This window comes from Eumetopias jubatus, unplaced genomic scaffold (genome assembly GCF_037043125.1).
Source record: "Eumetopias jubatus isolate StellerSeaLion01/CBP00866 unplaced genomic scaffold, mEumJub1_p1.0 scaffold_16, whole genome shotgun sequence".
Taxonomy (NCBI): domain Eukaryota; kingdom Metazoa; phylum Chordata; class Mammalia; order Carnivora; family Otariidae; genus Eumetopias; species Eumetopias jubatus.
This window is the reverse complement of record NW_028274822.1, coordinates 4,720,892-4,735,842: the sequence shown is the minus strand read 5'-3', so window position 1 is coordinate 4,735,842 and position 14,951 is coordinate 4,720,892.

The window sequence follows — 14,951 nt, the reverse complement described above, 5'->3', positions numbered from 1 at the left end:
GTAATTCAATCCTTGACATTCTTCTTCCACATATGAGTTCAGTATAACTTAAGCATACATATATGTAGCTCCAAATAAAGTACAAGACTACCAACCTCCCCTCAACTTAAAGATTTATTTTATTTATTTTAGAGAGAGAGAGAGAGAGCATGGTAGGGGTGCAGGAGAGCGAGAGAGAGGATCCCACTCCGGAGCGTGGAGCCCGACACGAGACTCGATCTCACAACCCTGAGATCATGACCTGAACCGAAATTAAGAGTTGAACACTCAACTGACTGAGCCACCCAGGTGCCCCAACCTCCCCTCAACTTAAAATAATCTGTCTGCCTTATCCAAACTGACAGAGGAAATTCTACAGGCCACCAACATCTTGAGGCTGTATGTGATGCCACTAACCTAGAAAACAGCACATCAACCTTCAGTTGTGTGTCCAGAATAAATGCAGGCCCTCCTATGAGCCAGGCTGGAGCATAAAATGCTGGTATCAGAGGGGAAAACGAGTACAAGAAGCAGGGCCAAGACCCCAGACCAGAGCTGTGAGACTCAGAGACTCACGGGCCCACTGGCTCCAGCACGCACTGCTGAGCAGCCTTCGTGCGGTACCGAGCATGGTGGGTGGCCGGGTTTCAGCCTCCTCCGTAGGTGAGGGAGCTCAGCTGCTACGGGGGCAGAGGGGGCGAGGTTCGACGATGGGGCATTGCTCACGAAGCAGTAGGTATTGCCACCTGCCCCCAAATTCTGTAGGTTTTTAAAAAGTGAGGGGTCAACATCTGAAACATGAGAAAAGATGGCATCGTTCTTCAGAAGAAAGTAACTCACATCCGTATGTACGAGACATGGCATTACAGGTTCTCGACCTATCAGAGCCCCTACCAACCCACTTAAAACTGGTATTTGGGAAGGCTATCTTCATCTGACGACTCCTAGATGATATAACTCATAAGTGCTTTCAGGAAGAATAATCATGATGACCAAAGTCTAATAGAAAGAAAAATAAAACAAAAGCAACTCATAATTAATATTTATTTCAATCTGTAAATGCTTGGTGGGTACAGTTATGGGAGGAGACAAAAAGGTCTCCGCACATTCCCGAACTACCCCCAAAGTACCATCCGCGCTGAGAAGTACTGGGTCACGGACTGGGCCACAGAGATGCCCTGAACCCAGGGGACCTGTCCATGGGGTGCCGAAGGCTGTGGCGATAATACTTTGCCGAGCCAGAAAGCTAGCTCCTAACAGCATGTGCACTAGAAGATAACAGAACGTATTGGCCAGCTAGAAGTAAAGGAAGAAAAAACAAAGCAAACTCACTGGGGAAGCAGCGTTAGAAGAAAGAGATCATGACAGAGAACTAGGCGGACAATCGCCCCTGGAGATGGCTCTGACCCTGCTGGGTTCCAGGTTCAACGTCATCCCTGGGTACCTTACACCGTCCCACCTTTTCTTTAACTCAACTTCATGCCTGAAAGTCAACACGGTCCTAATATTGCAGTGTACAGGAAGTTTGGATGAGGTTTTTTTTTTTAAAGCTAATAGAAATTCTACCCCACTGCTGGTGGGAAATGTGATGCTACCGGGGAGGGGAGCACTAACTGTGAGGAGGTATAATTTTTAGTTGTTTGTCAGTCACAAACTCAATACAAAGCTTTAGGCAAAAATATATTAATACCGCATCATGGCAAATGCCCTTTCCTCCGTTAAAGACTGGAAAAGTGAACTCCCTCGACTCCTAGCGACCTTGACCCGCACCCACGCGTGCACAGGGGGGAGGGTGCCCCGGGAAGGGTTGCCTCTGCCCATCAGCCTCACGGCACCTTCTGGCAAAGCTCCGCTCCCAGCTATGTGCTGAATCATTGGCATGGGCACTGCCCAGCAGGTCAGGTTTTCAACCTCAAAGGAAAGCAGAGCCGGTGAACGAACAGATTTGTCAACGCAGCCGTGTGGGACTTTGTTCTAGGCTCGCCTCCACCCAGTCCAGCAGCTCTCGGATTTGGATTTGCAGCACACGTGGGGCGGCGGACTCCATCCCAGCGAGGTCTGTTTGATGTGCGTTTCCTTCCTGCCGAGCTTGCCCTCACTCGCCTGGGTTTGCGGGGTCAGCTAGGCCCAGAGGGGGCCCAAGGAGCTCCACAGATAATGTCTCGGCCAGCACCGGGGCACCAGGTTTGTGTCACGATGCCATTTTTCCAGAATAGAAATGTCGATCTGGATCTGGTGGTGCTTTAATGTTAATATTTTCTTTCCCTCCTGGGAGTGGGATCACCAATTGCTGGCACGGTATTTTTCTGCTTTAAAAGTTAATTAATTAAACAACGGGTCCTAGGCCACAATCTCCCTGAAATTCTGCTCCAATATGAGATTTAGTCACTGTTAGGGGTTGGATTTTTCCTCCCAGATTCATACGTTGAAGTCCTAAAGCCCAGCACCTCAGAATGTGAACTTGTTTGGAAACAGGGTCATTGCAGATATAATTAGTTAAGAGGAGGTCACACTGGAGTGGGGTGGACCCTCATCCAGTAGGACTGGTGTCCAGACAGAGACACAGAAGGGGGACACCATGTGAAGATGAAGAAAGAGATGAGTGTGACACAGCAATAGCCAGGGGAGACCAAGGATTGCCAGCAAGCCACCAGAAGCCGGGAGAGGGGCCTGAAGCACCCTCCCCCTCCCAGCCCCAGGGGGAACCAGCCTGCTGACACCTTGATCTTGGACATCCGGCTCCAGAACTGTGAGACAATAAATTCCTATTTAACCCACCCACCTCTGGTAGTTTGTGAAGGCAGCCCTGGCACATGAATACATTTATTTAAATTGATTTTTGAGTTTAAATATTGGCCATCTAACAAAGTACAACAGATTATTAGTATGTAACATATAAAATCCATAAGGAGAGGCATTTCTCATCCCAACAGTTACGGTTTTTAATTACAGAGAATAGAAATGTATTGTCTTTCAGAAACTCCCCCTATGGGCTCTCCTCATCAAAACCTGATTCTTTCTCAGGAATATCCCTGGCATTCCCAGGAGGCCCATGTGGCGTGTTTTGAGCAGAAATGATGAAGAAGAGGTCAAGCAGAATTTGTTATAAGCAGGGGCACCTGGATGGCGCAGTCGCTGGAGAGTCCCACTCTTGGCTTGGTTTCAGCTCAGGTCCTGATCTCAGGGTCGTGAGATCGAGCCCCGCGTTGGGCTCCGAGCTCAGTGCAGAATCTGCTTTAGTTTCTCTCGCCCTCTCCCCTCCCCTACTTTCTCTCTCAAATAAATAAATAAATCTTTAAAAAAGTTGTACCGTAAGAAACACCCACCTCCAACTATGACCCGGGAAAACCAATGCAACAGAATAATTCCAACTAACTATTTGTGTCCAAATCAATCAGGACAACATGAGATGCTTCTTTCCTGTTCATCCTCTGTCCCTGGACTTTTCCAGGAAAGTTGACTGTAAGGTGAGTCTGCCTCGGATTTGCCCCCAAATAACCTACCTCTGAACTCTTGGTTTATAGCACAGGTTTTGTTATCGATTAGATGTTTTATCACTGTATGTTTTATTATACTAGTGACTCCAGTTGGTTAGGAAATTAGTTTCCAGTTTGCTAGTTTAGCTTGCATGATCTTAGAAAGGGTTTCCAGAAGGGTTTCTTGGCATGCTTTCTCCAAAGAGAGCTCAATTATTTCCTGAAAGTAAAAGCTGAGAGGTTTATGTCATGTGAAATTATAATAATAATTCGATGGTATCGTACGCAAAATGAGAATATAAATCTTGTTCATCATTTAATTGTTTGGCTAAACTTAAAACCAATAAAGGCAGACAGACATAGAAGATATTAAATATATTTTCTTTCTTTTCTCCTGCCCACACAAGAGTTAAAGGCAGCTGGGGCCTCGAGGGGCAAGGCCCCAGGTCAGCCTTTAGCCTCTAAGGGGAAGCAATTACAATGAGAATACTTTTCTCACCCAAATAGCATGCCCTGCATAATGATGGGGACACATCCCCACAACACAAAGGCAAATGCCAAGAGACGCTTGGAATCTGACTCTCACTATTAAAATCTCATATAATCCTTCATTTTACACCCCTCAGAAAGAAGGTGTATGGGTTTTAATAGCTCCTTGACCTTTAGCCCTGACAGTGGAAGTGAAGACCTCGCTGGCCATACCAACAATTGAGCTGTCCCTGCATATATTTGGGCTCAGGAAGGAGCCTGTCCCCTTCTCTCTGGGGACAGGGTTTGAAAGTGACAAATCAGGGGGCAAGAGGAGGGGCATGTTTCACTAATAAACAGAGCTCAGTTAAACCTGCACAGGTGCATGACTTATGATTTCTCTCTCCCCACATGAGCCAATGCCAGTTACCTGATGAAACACGATGAGTCGGTGCTAATGAATGATGGCTCCTGGTTGAGCCTGCAGTTCATTAGCGCAACATCAGCGTTAGCCAGAAAGCTCAACGGTCTACAGAGCACACATTCTAACCCAGAAACACTGCCCGTGGCCCGCAAACTGGCACGGATCTGACTTATCCCACCACCCACAAATCCTTCTGGCTGTTCCCAAATATTTACTCCGAGTTAAAAAATATTTGTGCGCCGTGAGGGCCCCTCGATGCATTCTCAGTATTTAGGGGAAGGCCGTTTTTCGGGGCCATGCCAATGTTGGGGGAACATCCGTGACGAGGATTGGTGCCCCCCAAAGAAAAGTGTCCGTCCCCTGACCCCCGACACTGATGGTTCCCACATGAAGGGGGCTCCTGAGTGCTAACCTGCTCCCTCTTGCTGACCTGAGCTGGGATTTGCTCTGAATTGTAACTCTTCCAGGCTGGGGCCGATGGACGTGGTGGTCAATGAAGCCAAGGGCAACCACACCTGTCTCCCGTGGGCTGGCCACACCGGGGGCTGGCCACAGGAGCAAACTCTTGTATCTCTGGTACTGCCCGGAACCCGGCAAGAGCAGCACAAAGACGGTTTCGAGCCATCAGCACCTGGGGTTTAGTGAGGGAGATTCCCCTTCCTTGGGGCATGGTTCTAAGGTCCAGCTTGTGTTCCCCACCTGTCTTTTGAGTAGCAAGTGATGAAAAACAACCTAAAACTGACTTACACAATCAAGGGGATTTATGAATTTCAACTCTCAGGTTGAACTGAAAGAAACTGCCATTCTTGTAGGTCAACACTTGTCAAATTGTCAGCAGTATTCTATGCTTCCGACGTTCTAAAAAGCCACGAGAGATCATTTTAGCTTCAGGAGAGGCATGATCCAGCAGCTTATCAAGTGTCTCCAAGGACTCAGATTTCCCCATCTTTCCAGTCTGCCTTCCATGGGGACAGGCTCCTCTCAGACCTCGTTGAGTCCTCACCCCAGCAGGACCCAAGGTATCTCATGATGTCAAAAGGGCTGCAACGTGCCAAAACATACATCTGTACACCCTATCATCCAGGAGAGGAGAAATGGTCTTTTCAGAAGCACACACAAACACTGGCAAACAGCTCTTTTGCTTCCAGTTCTGACAGTGAAATACTTTTAGTATATGTGCTGCCGAAGCGAGCACTGACAGTGAAATACTTTTTCACTACAGTCAGGAGATGTTTTGTTTTGTTTTGTTTTTAGCTCAAGCTCATCAGGGCTCATCCTGGAGTTAGGAGGAGGGTCAATCCCACCCATATCACATAGCTGAGAGCAAGGGAGGCTGGTCTCCTGCCGGTCAAATCTGGGTGCTGCAACCAGACGGGAGCGGACACTTGGTGGCAGAGAGGACATGCCCAGGGCAGGCTGCTAGCGCTTCGTGGAGTGTGACCAGAATAAGACTTTACATTCAGTAAGTGCCCTGTTAGCGGCCACCTCATGGGAGGAAGGCCATGGGGCTAAGGGACCTTACTCCCTGCCAGTGGGGCCATGTGGGCCTCAAGCAGGTCTTTGAGAGGACACTGGACAGTGCGCCTGTGCCCAGCTGGGGACACGGAACCCTGCCACGTGCATAGTCTCCGACCCGCCTGGTGTCTTGGTGCCGCCCAGGCAACTCTCCTTCCCTTCCGCACGGCACTCCTCATTCTCTCCTCCACCACCTCCCCCTCACGGAAGATGAGAGGCGTGGATTCCCGTTTCCCTTTCTCCTCTTTCCAACTCTTGTGGAACATTCTGGCTTCCTTGGCCCTTCCAGCCCAGGGACCTGTGGCCGCCAAGCAGCTCCCTTCTCCCACGCCCTCCAGCCCCTGCGCATCGCTCCAGCGGTCCCCCACCCGCTCCCCCATCACACCAGTATTCTGGACAAAGCAGTCTCTCCCAAGAGGGCCAGCCAGGACTGTCCTGCTGATGTCCTAGGGCACAAGTGCAGTCTCAGTCCTAGCCCATGGGCTCAGAGCCAGCCTGGCGTGGGTCCCAGCTGTCATTGTTGGTGACCTTGGCTGAGTTCTCTCTTGGCCTCTGGTGCTTCATCTTTAACACGGAGATTATAGCAGGTCCCCACCTCCTGTGTGTCGGGGAGGATTGGGCGAGGTCCTAATGTGACACCCTCCAAGCGTGCCTGGCCCGGGGCAGACTTGCTCTTCTCCGTCCCTCCAAGGACATTTCTGTGGCAGTCTCTCTGTTGGGCTCTGAGCCCTGCACGCCCTTGGCCTCCCTGCTACCTCAGTGCTCAGCTTCCTTCCAGGCCTCCCTGTCCCCTAGATGGAGAGCTGGCACCTTTTGTCTCCAACCTGGACGACAGGACACCATCAACTCCCAGATGCCCAAGCCAGCCTCCTGGAACCTTCTCCAGCTTGCTCATGTCTCAGAGGGTTTGTACCTCCAGGGCTTTCTACAAAAACTGATGTATGGAAACTTCTCCCTCGGCTGAATGGGTGGATGGAAGGTCTCTGGTCAAGGGACTCAGGAGAGTATGGAGTCACAGGGTCATACTTGAGGTCATGACAACAGTTGCCTTCCTCCAGGTGGTATGAATAGGGGAGAGCAGACAGAGCCTTAGGGAACGACCTGTTCAGGCCTGTATCCCCAGGCCGAGACGGTTCCCAGCTCAATGCATAGTTGGGGGGTAAATTTTAGGGACCCGAAGAGGGATGGTTTTTCCTTCATTCTTACACTTACTAAGGCTAGTGGCTCTTGATCTTTGGGGAATAACAGGCCCCTTAAGGACTTAAGGAAAGTTCCTAATACCTCTCTCAGAAAAACATGCATATGAACAAAATGTTTCATGTAATTTCTGGGGTTCTAATGACCTCCTGGAGCTGCTTCATGAAGCGGAGGCCTGCTACCCTAAACTATAGGTGCCACTCTTTCAAGCCTAACTTGCTATTCAGCTACACCAGAAGTTACCAGAAAGATCCTTCCTTTGGGTTTCTCCTACTGAGAGAGAGGGTGTCAGAGAGAGGCAGCGGTCTATGAGGTACTGCATGAACACCAACACAAATTATAAGTTTCCATTTACAATCTGAGCTTGAGATGGGTGAGAACAAATCAGCAGTCCAGAGCCAGCAGTATAAATTACAGCAGGAGCTCTATCGTCCATCTCTACTTAATCTCGTCACAGGATTAGCTGTCTCTCTCCATGTCCTCTGAAATGCATGACACCCAATGCCCATGACACACTGATATGCCCCATTAAGAGCCTGCCTTCCTGAGCACCTGCATGCCCCACTCTAACTAGTGGATTGTTTATCAGCTCTATCTGCTTCCCCTCTGCTTATTTATATTAGCTGTACCTTTAAGTGTAATTTCACTGTTTAACTGAATATTAAGTAGCCTGGAAAGAAATATGGTGCCAAAGAAGAGACGGTCCTATAAAGACTGCAAAGACTAAGTTGAACGCGTTGGAAAGCTTTGGTCAAGGGTTTGTTTTAGAAAGCCTGGTTAGGAGCCGCCGACAAGACACACTAAAGACCAGGTAGAAAATTCTAAAACTCCCGGAATGCTGTGGTACAGGAATGGTGGGTGCTCTCTCGGCAAGAGCAAGGGAGGTCTAGCTGCTGAGTTCCTGATGCATTCATTCAGTGGACGCACACTGAAAAGCTCTGGACAAATAAATGAACACTTGAGTAAACTTAAAGTAAGTTAAAATAAAATGATTTCCCACTTTACCCGACTTTGAGTAATCAACCATCCAAACATACAATTAAAGGGGCTTCAACTACATTCTAAAAATAGGGAGGCAGCCAACCTGAAATCCGAAACAAATCCTGTAAACATGATGGAATTAATTTTTTTTTAAAGATTTTTTATTTATTTGACAGAGAGAGAGAGGCAGACCGCGAGAGAGGGAACACAAGCATGGGGAGTATGAGAGGGAGAAGCAGGCTTTCCGCTGAGCAGGGAGCCTGATGCAGGGCTTGATCCCAGGACCCTGGGATCATGACCTGAGCCGAAGGCAGACGCTTCACGACTGAGCCACCCAGGCGCCCCTGGAATTAATTTCTTATAGAGAAGGCATGTTCTTCTCCTGGCCTGACTCAGCAAACTGGCCAAGCACAGGTCTTCTGGAATCCTTGAGGAGAGTCAGCCTGACACTGAAGAGGGGCACAGAAGACAGACTCATGCTAAGCTTTTGCTCTTGTTGAGAAGAGCTTGAGGAGAAATGAAAAGACTGTGGAATCCAGTTTGAACTTGAAAAACTCAGGGAACCAGCTAAGAAGGGGCATAATGCTCAGCACGGATGATCCTGAAAGATAACTGATAGTGAAGAGCACTGGAGACAAGAGCAAACATCTACTCCATGATTTCCCTGAAAGGATTTTCTCTGCTATACGAAAACTTCAACCAAAAACACGGAGCGCTTTAGATCGTATTCAGTGTCTCGGGGTAAATCCGTGACCGAGCTCATACCAAGAGGAAAGAGAAAAATGTTCTCTCCAATTATTGCTAAGCCTCAGTAGTACGTCTTAAATGCTGAAATGATCAGTTTTCTGAGAAGGAGCACGTCACTTGGGGCCCCCCAAACCAGTAGGTTTTAGTTAAAAGGAAGGCTTTTAGGGACTGGGCTTGCTGCCAAGTAAACTTGACTAGCCTGGAAGAGTCCACAGACTCAGGTCAGGGGCAGGCTTTGCTGAAGTCATGAGATAACTGCAGCTTGGCAGAGATAAAGGGTGCTTTCGCATAAGCTAATCAAACTCAGGTCCAAGAGCACAGAACTTCCCTGACCCTCGGATACGTAGCCAGCCTTGCCCTCCCTCATGTTTGCTGCCGATAACCTTCCACCCTCCCTTGTCCTCCATCTTTTTGGACAGGCTCCAAGATCCAGGCACCAACATAGCTGTTCATAGGCTTTCGTCAGCCAACAGGATCCAGCAAGTTAAGAGTATCAGAGCTTTGTCAGCTAACACCTTTCTCTGCCTCGTGCTGTGCTGAGAAACTCCTGGAGTCTAAACGCGCCCATGCTCCAATACACAACACTCAGGCTTCTGACTGCAGTTCTTAACAATCACTATCTTTAAAGGCTGAGAAGTTTGCCAAGTGCCTTCAGCACTGCCTCGGACTTGGTGACATCGCCAAGGCTTTTGGGCAAGAGTGATATCAAAGTGGTGTCTTTGTACGAACCATCTGATGGTGATGGGGATTAGACATTAGAAGTCGAGATGGGGCTGGGGGAGCAGCTGAGGGACTTCACTTCTTAGTTTATTCAGTCAACAAACACCTCCCATGTTCCAGGAATTGGAAGAGGCTCTAAGGACACACCATGGAACAAAATAATGGCACGGCCAGATCCGGGTGGGAGGCGCCAGGGAGCACACGCAGCGACAATTCAGAGAAGAGCTGAACATGTGAACTAAGGTGGTGACATGGGAGCTGGAGAAAGGAGATGGGTATTAGAGTCGATCAGTCATTCCAGCTATTTCTTACTATCGATTGCAGAAGTCTAACACTTTCACTCAAACTGTAGAACAGGACAAAATATAAAGAGCCCCTCCTCTAGCCTCACATCCCATACCTTACGGGAGGCCACTTTTAACAGGTGGCTGATTTTAGGAAGCGATGCTGAGGGGGAGCAGGATGTCACCCCCATTTCTGGTGTGACCTGGGCAGACACTTCTGAGATAACAAACCAGACGAGAACTATTTTAGAGGATGAGTGTACTTGGAGCTTGTTGAATTTCTTAAATAACAGCCGTATTGAGATGTAATTCCCATACTATACAGCTCACCCACTTAACGCTGCACAATTCCATGGTTTTTTAGGGCATTCAGATACGTGCAACTGTCACCACAAGCAACTTTAGCACATTTTCATCACCCCAAAAAGAAACCCAGCACACATTAGCCGTGACTCTCCATTTCCCCTCAACCCTCTTCCCCAGATCTAGCCAACCACTTTCCGTCTGTATAGGTTTGCCTATTCTGAACACTTCCTACAAACGAAATCATACAATATTTGGCCTTTTGTGACTGGCTTCTTTCACCTACCATCCAAGGGTGAGCCACGTTGTAATGTATATAGCACTTTTTTGTTGTTAAATAATATTCCAATGCAACAATCAATACATCAGCACATCTTGTTAATCCAATCCATTCATTTATTGATGGATGTTTGGGTTGTTTCCACTTTTTGGTGATTATAAATCCTATGAACATTCATGCCCAAGTTTTTGAACACGTTTTCAATTTCCTGAAGCACATATCTATCAGTGGAATTGTTGGGTCCTTTGTAATTCTATGTTTAACTTTTTAAGGATCCGCCATACTGTTTTCCATAGTGGCTACACCACTTCATATTCCAACCAAGAGTGCACAGGGGTTCCAATTTCTCCACCTCTTTGTCAACAATTATCATCTGACTTTTTGATTATAGCCTTCCTAGTGTGTGTGAAGTGGTATCTTGTGGTTTTGATTTGCATTTCCCTAATAACAAATGATCATTGAACATCAATTCATGTGCTCATTGGCCATTTGTATATCTTCTTTGGAGAAGTGTATAATCAGATCTTTTGCCCATTTTTCAATTATGTTTTATTGAGTTGTAAGAGTTCTTTATAGGTCCCTTATTAAATATATGATTTACAAATACTTTCTCCCATTCTGTGTGTTGTCTTTTCACTTACTTGATTGTGTCCTTTTAAGTACAAAAGTTGTTAATTTTGGTAAAGTTCAATTTATCTATTCTTTTGTAGCTTTGGCTTCTGGTATCACTAAGAAACCACTGCTTTATCCAAAATCATAAAGACTTAGGCCTATGTTTTCTTCCAAGATAATTATGGATCTTTTACTGTGTTCTTGAACTGGTGAACTAAGCAATGAATGTGAAGGTAATGCTACTCCTCTTCGTTACGATATTTTTTTCCATCTGACCATTCTCAACTGATTTCTTCCTAAAGAACTATTGACACAACAAGCATAGGGTGGCTTAGTCGTTAAGCGTCTGCCTTCGGCTCGGGTCATGATCCCAGGGTCCTGGGTTCGAGCCCCATATCGGGCTCCCTGCTCGGCAGGAGGCCTGCTTCTCCCTCTCTCACTCTCCGAGCTTGTGTTCCCTCTCTCGCTGTGTCTCTCTCTGTCAAATAAATAAAATCTTAAAAAAAAAAGCATAATCATGAAACTGAAATTCAGTTCAGAAAAATATTAGAATAGTGAAACAAGAGTTTTCAAAATTGAGTTTTCACCCCAGGCTACATGTCACTTAAAATTATAAGAATTCTGAATTCTTTCTACTAGAACTTCTAGTTGTTCAGTTACTTCCAGAATTCTCCATGGCTCCAAGACTACTAAAATAAATCAAACTTCCTGATCTAAAAGTGACAACATACCATTTTAATGGTTCCTTATATTACGTGGACTGAAGGCGAAATGGTCGCAATTGCATATTTTGCATTGTTTTTCTGAGGGACCTAAGCTGTTGACACAAGCAAATTTGTTTCACTTGCTTCCTTAAGGGAGGATGATGATGGATTACACAACTGCCCCACATGCCTCACACCAGGATATAGGAGTGTTTCTAGCAAACTTCAGCCTGGTCCTAGAGAGACTACAAATGCCCTCAGATGCAGAGACCACCTGTGGGATCAGAAAGACCTGCTGCCCACTCATCCTCCTTAAAGCAACTCCCCTTGATGTGTCGGAAAATGCAACTTTGAAACCTCATGTAGGCTTTGGTTCACCCTGAAGTTCATGACTCATTGGCTTCTTTGCATCACCAGCCTCAGTAGAAAAAATAGACTGTGGGCAGGAAGGTACCGGACTGAGGCAAGAGGAGAGAAAAACAAGCCCTGCCTCTTTCTCCATTTTTAGGATTTTCCCTAACAAATGCGTTGTTCCTACCTACAACTTGGGATTTGTTTGTGTTCTCGAAGGAAATTTCACATTTGACAATCAAAACACAAGTGGATTTAGGTTTCAGAATTTATGCAACGATTTCGTCTCTCGAACTCTCAAACATTTGTTGACTGACTGCAGGATGAGCCTCCTGAGAGAACCCTTCCCTCCTCATCCATCATGATGGAAACACCTAGGATCCTTTCCTATTGTTTCTGAGATTGACGTCCAGGTTTCCTGCACGAAACATCTTCCTCCCCTGTTGTTGCCCCTTCCCCAGTCTGTCCCCGCTTCTGAGTGGCTGAACACAGCGGATGTGTCAGTCTAGCCCTGTGCCTGCCATCACGTCTTCACCCCTCCCAGCAGGACCACAAGGCTCGCCGAGAACACAGACCATCTCATTCCCCAGCACCTTACATGCAAGCCTGTGCTGCAAATGCTGATGGCACAGGAGTGGACCCTGATCTCTCAAGGGGGACTCTGTACTATTCTGAGTATGAGAGTCCCCCACCCTGGGGCCAAACCAAACTGCACCTCCAGATAAGGTGAACACAAATGTAGTCAGAGAGCAGCAGAAAGAAGAGTTTAGACACTGGATCTCAGCCCAGCCTCACAGATTCTGTATATGGATGTGATGTGGCCGTGTGCTGTAAGCATCACAATTACAATTTGTTTTTTTCGAATTTCACATACCAAATACCTTATCCTAACTAAAAGTGATCTTTTCTCTAAAGTGATCCAGATGGGGACGTGCAGACATTCAGTGTACATGTGTGCCAGGCAGAGGAATGCACGCTTGATGGTCATTTCTCATTTTTTTTTTTTTTTTTTAGATTTATTGTATTTGAGAGCGAGCGAGCGCGCGCACATGAGTGGGAAGGGCACAGGGAGAGGGAGAGAAAATTTCAAGCAAACTCCATGCTGAGCACAGAGCCCGATGCAGGGCTCGATCTCACAACCCTGAGATCAAGACCTGACCTGAAACCAAGAGCCAGGCACTTAACTGACTGAACCACCCAGGTGTTCCGTTTTGATCCTCACAATACCTGGGAGTCCACTCACATGTATGGGGCAGGGGAAGTACAAACAGAGGAAACACACAGAGTATGTCTGAGTATTTTCAGTTATGCTAACATCTGCTAATGGCCTAAAAGGCTAGCTTTGAATTTAGGATTTTCAGATTCCTCAAAGTTCTATGGCAGAAGATGGCAGCACCAGGAGAACCAGCCCCAGCCCGGGTTATGCGCCAGCCATGTCCACATTCATAGACCCAAGGATGACGATAACCACCACAGACAAAGGTAAATCCATGGCACAAACCATTCCCACTAAGGCAGGACCGTTAATGGATCCATTCCCAAGGACTGTCTGGCCTGAAATGAAGAGTCATTCTGGTGAGATCTTTTCATGACTGGGGCAAATCAGATTTAGATAATCGTAAGAACATGGGGATGTGCAGGTATTTGTGTCTCATTGGGCAAGTACAGTTGTAACTGGAGAAAGGCAAAAACAAGGTACTGGATGTTCTGGCCATGGAAGTCAGAGTCTGTGGCTTCTGAGGGGAGTCCAACCGTGGTTTATGGTGGCATTGGGAACAGAAGAGAAATTGGTCCAGGGAAGACCAGGGGTCTCCAGCATCATGGACAGATCAGTTTTTGATAATAAATCTAGCAGTCTGAACGTTTACCTCCTCCACCCCCCACCTTAGGAACGGCCTGAGAGATACAGACGGTGGGGTCATCTTTCCAGGACAATGTTGGAGTGAAGGGAAGAGAGAGGAGAGGGACTTATGTGTAGGTAAAGATTGAAGTCTTGATCTGGCGTCTTGTGTGGCAGCAGTCTACTTTGATGTGGACCATTTTTGTTGTTGTTGTTAATTTGATTTTGAGGTGTCTCGTGTTAGCACAGGACCAGATGTCTGGTGGCACCTTCTTCAGTTGTGACACATGCGCCCAAGTAGTGACACTTCGTCATTTGGCAGTGGTGTCAGTATCAAGAAGTCCTAGTAGGCCCTTCCCATCAGTCTTGCTTTTGTAAAAGCATCAGAGTAGAACAGTAACTGTATGTCAGTGACGAAAGATTGTAAAATGTCCAGTTAATGTGATGCGAGTTCATTTAAAAAGGAAATGTAGTGGCCGCCTGGGTGGCTCAGTCCTTAAGTGTCTGCCTTCAGCTCAGGTCATGATCCCAGGGTCCTGAGATCGAGCCCCACATCTGGCTCCCTGCTCAGCGGGAAGCCTGTCTCTCCCTCTCCCACTCCCCCTGCTTGTGTTCCCACTCTCACTGTCTCTCTGTCAAATAAATAAATAAAATCTAAAAAAAATAAAATAAAATAAATAAAAAGGAAATGTATTTATTTCCGTGATACACAGCACTTTAATAACTGAAATCATGATTAAGGACATTATAGCAGGACATATCAGATTTCTAGGAATTTTATACAATTTCTAGAATACTTGCAACAAATACCTACACAACACAAAGGCGGCTTAGTATGACTTATTTGACGATAGGTCCCATGTAACCTATCAAATAAGGCTAATTAGTTTAACATCTTTCTAAAAAGATAAGGTGAGATAACAAATCTTCTGAGATGCAGTAGGGACTCTCTGGAAAAAAATAAAGGTATCTCCAGCTCAAAAAAGACATCAATTAGTGTTTGGTTTGGGGGGAGTTTATCAAAAATATCAAAAGGTTTTAAAGCACTTGGTCAAATAGGATCACAGGCC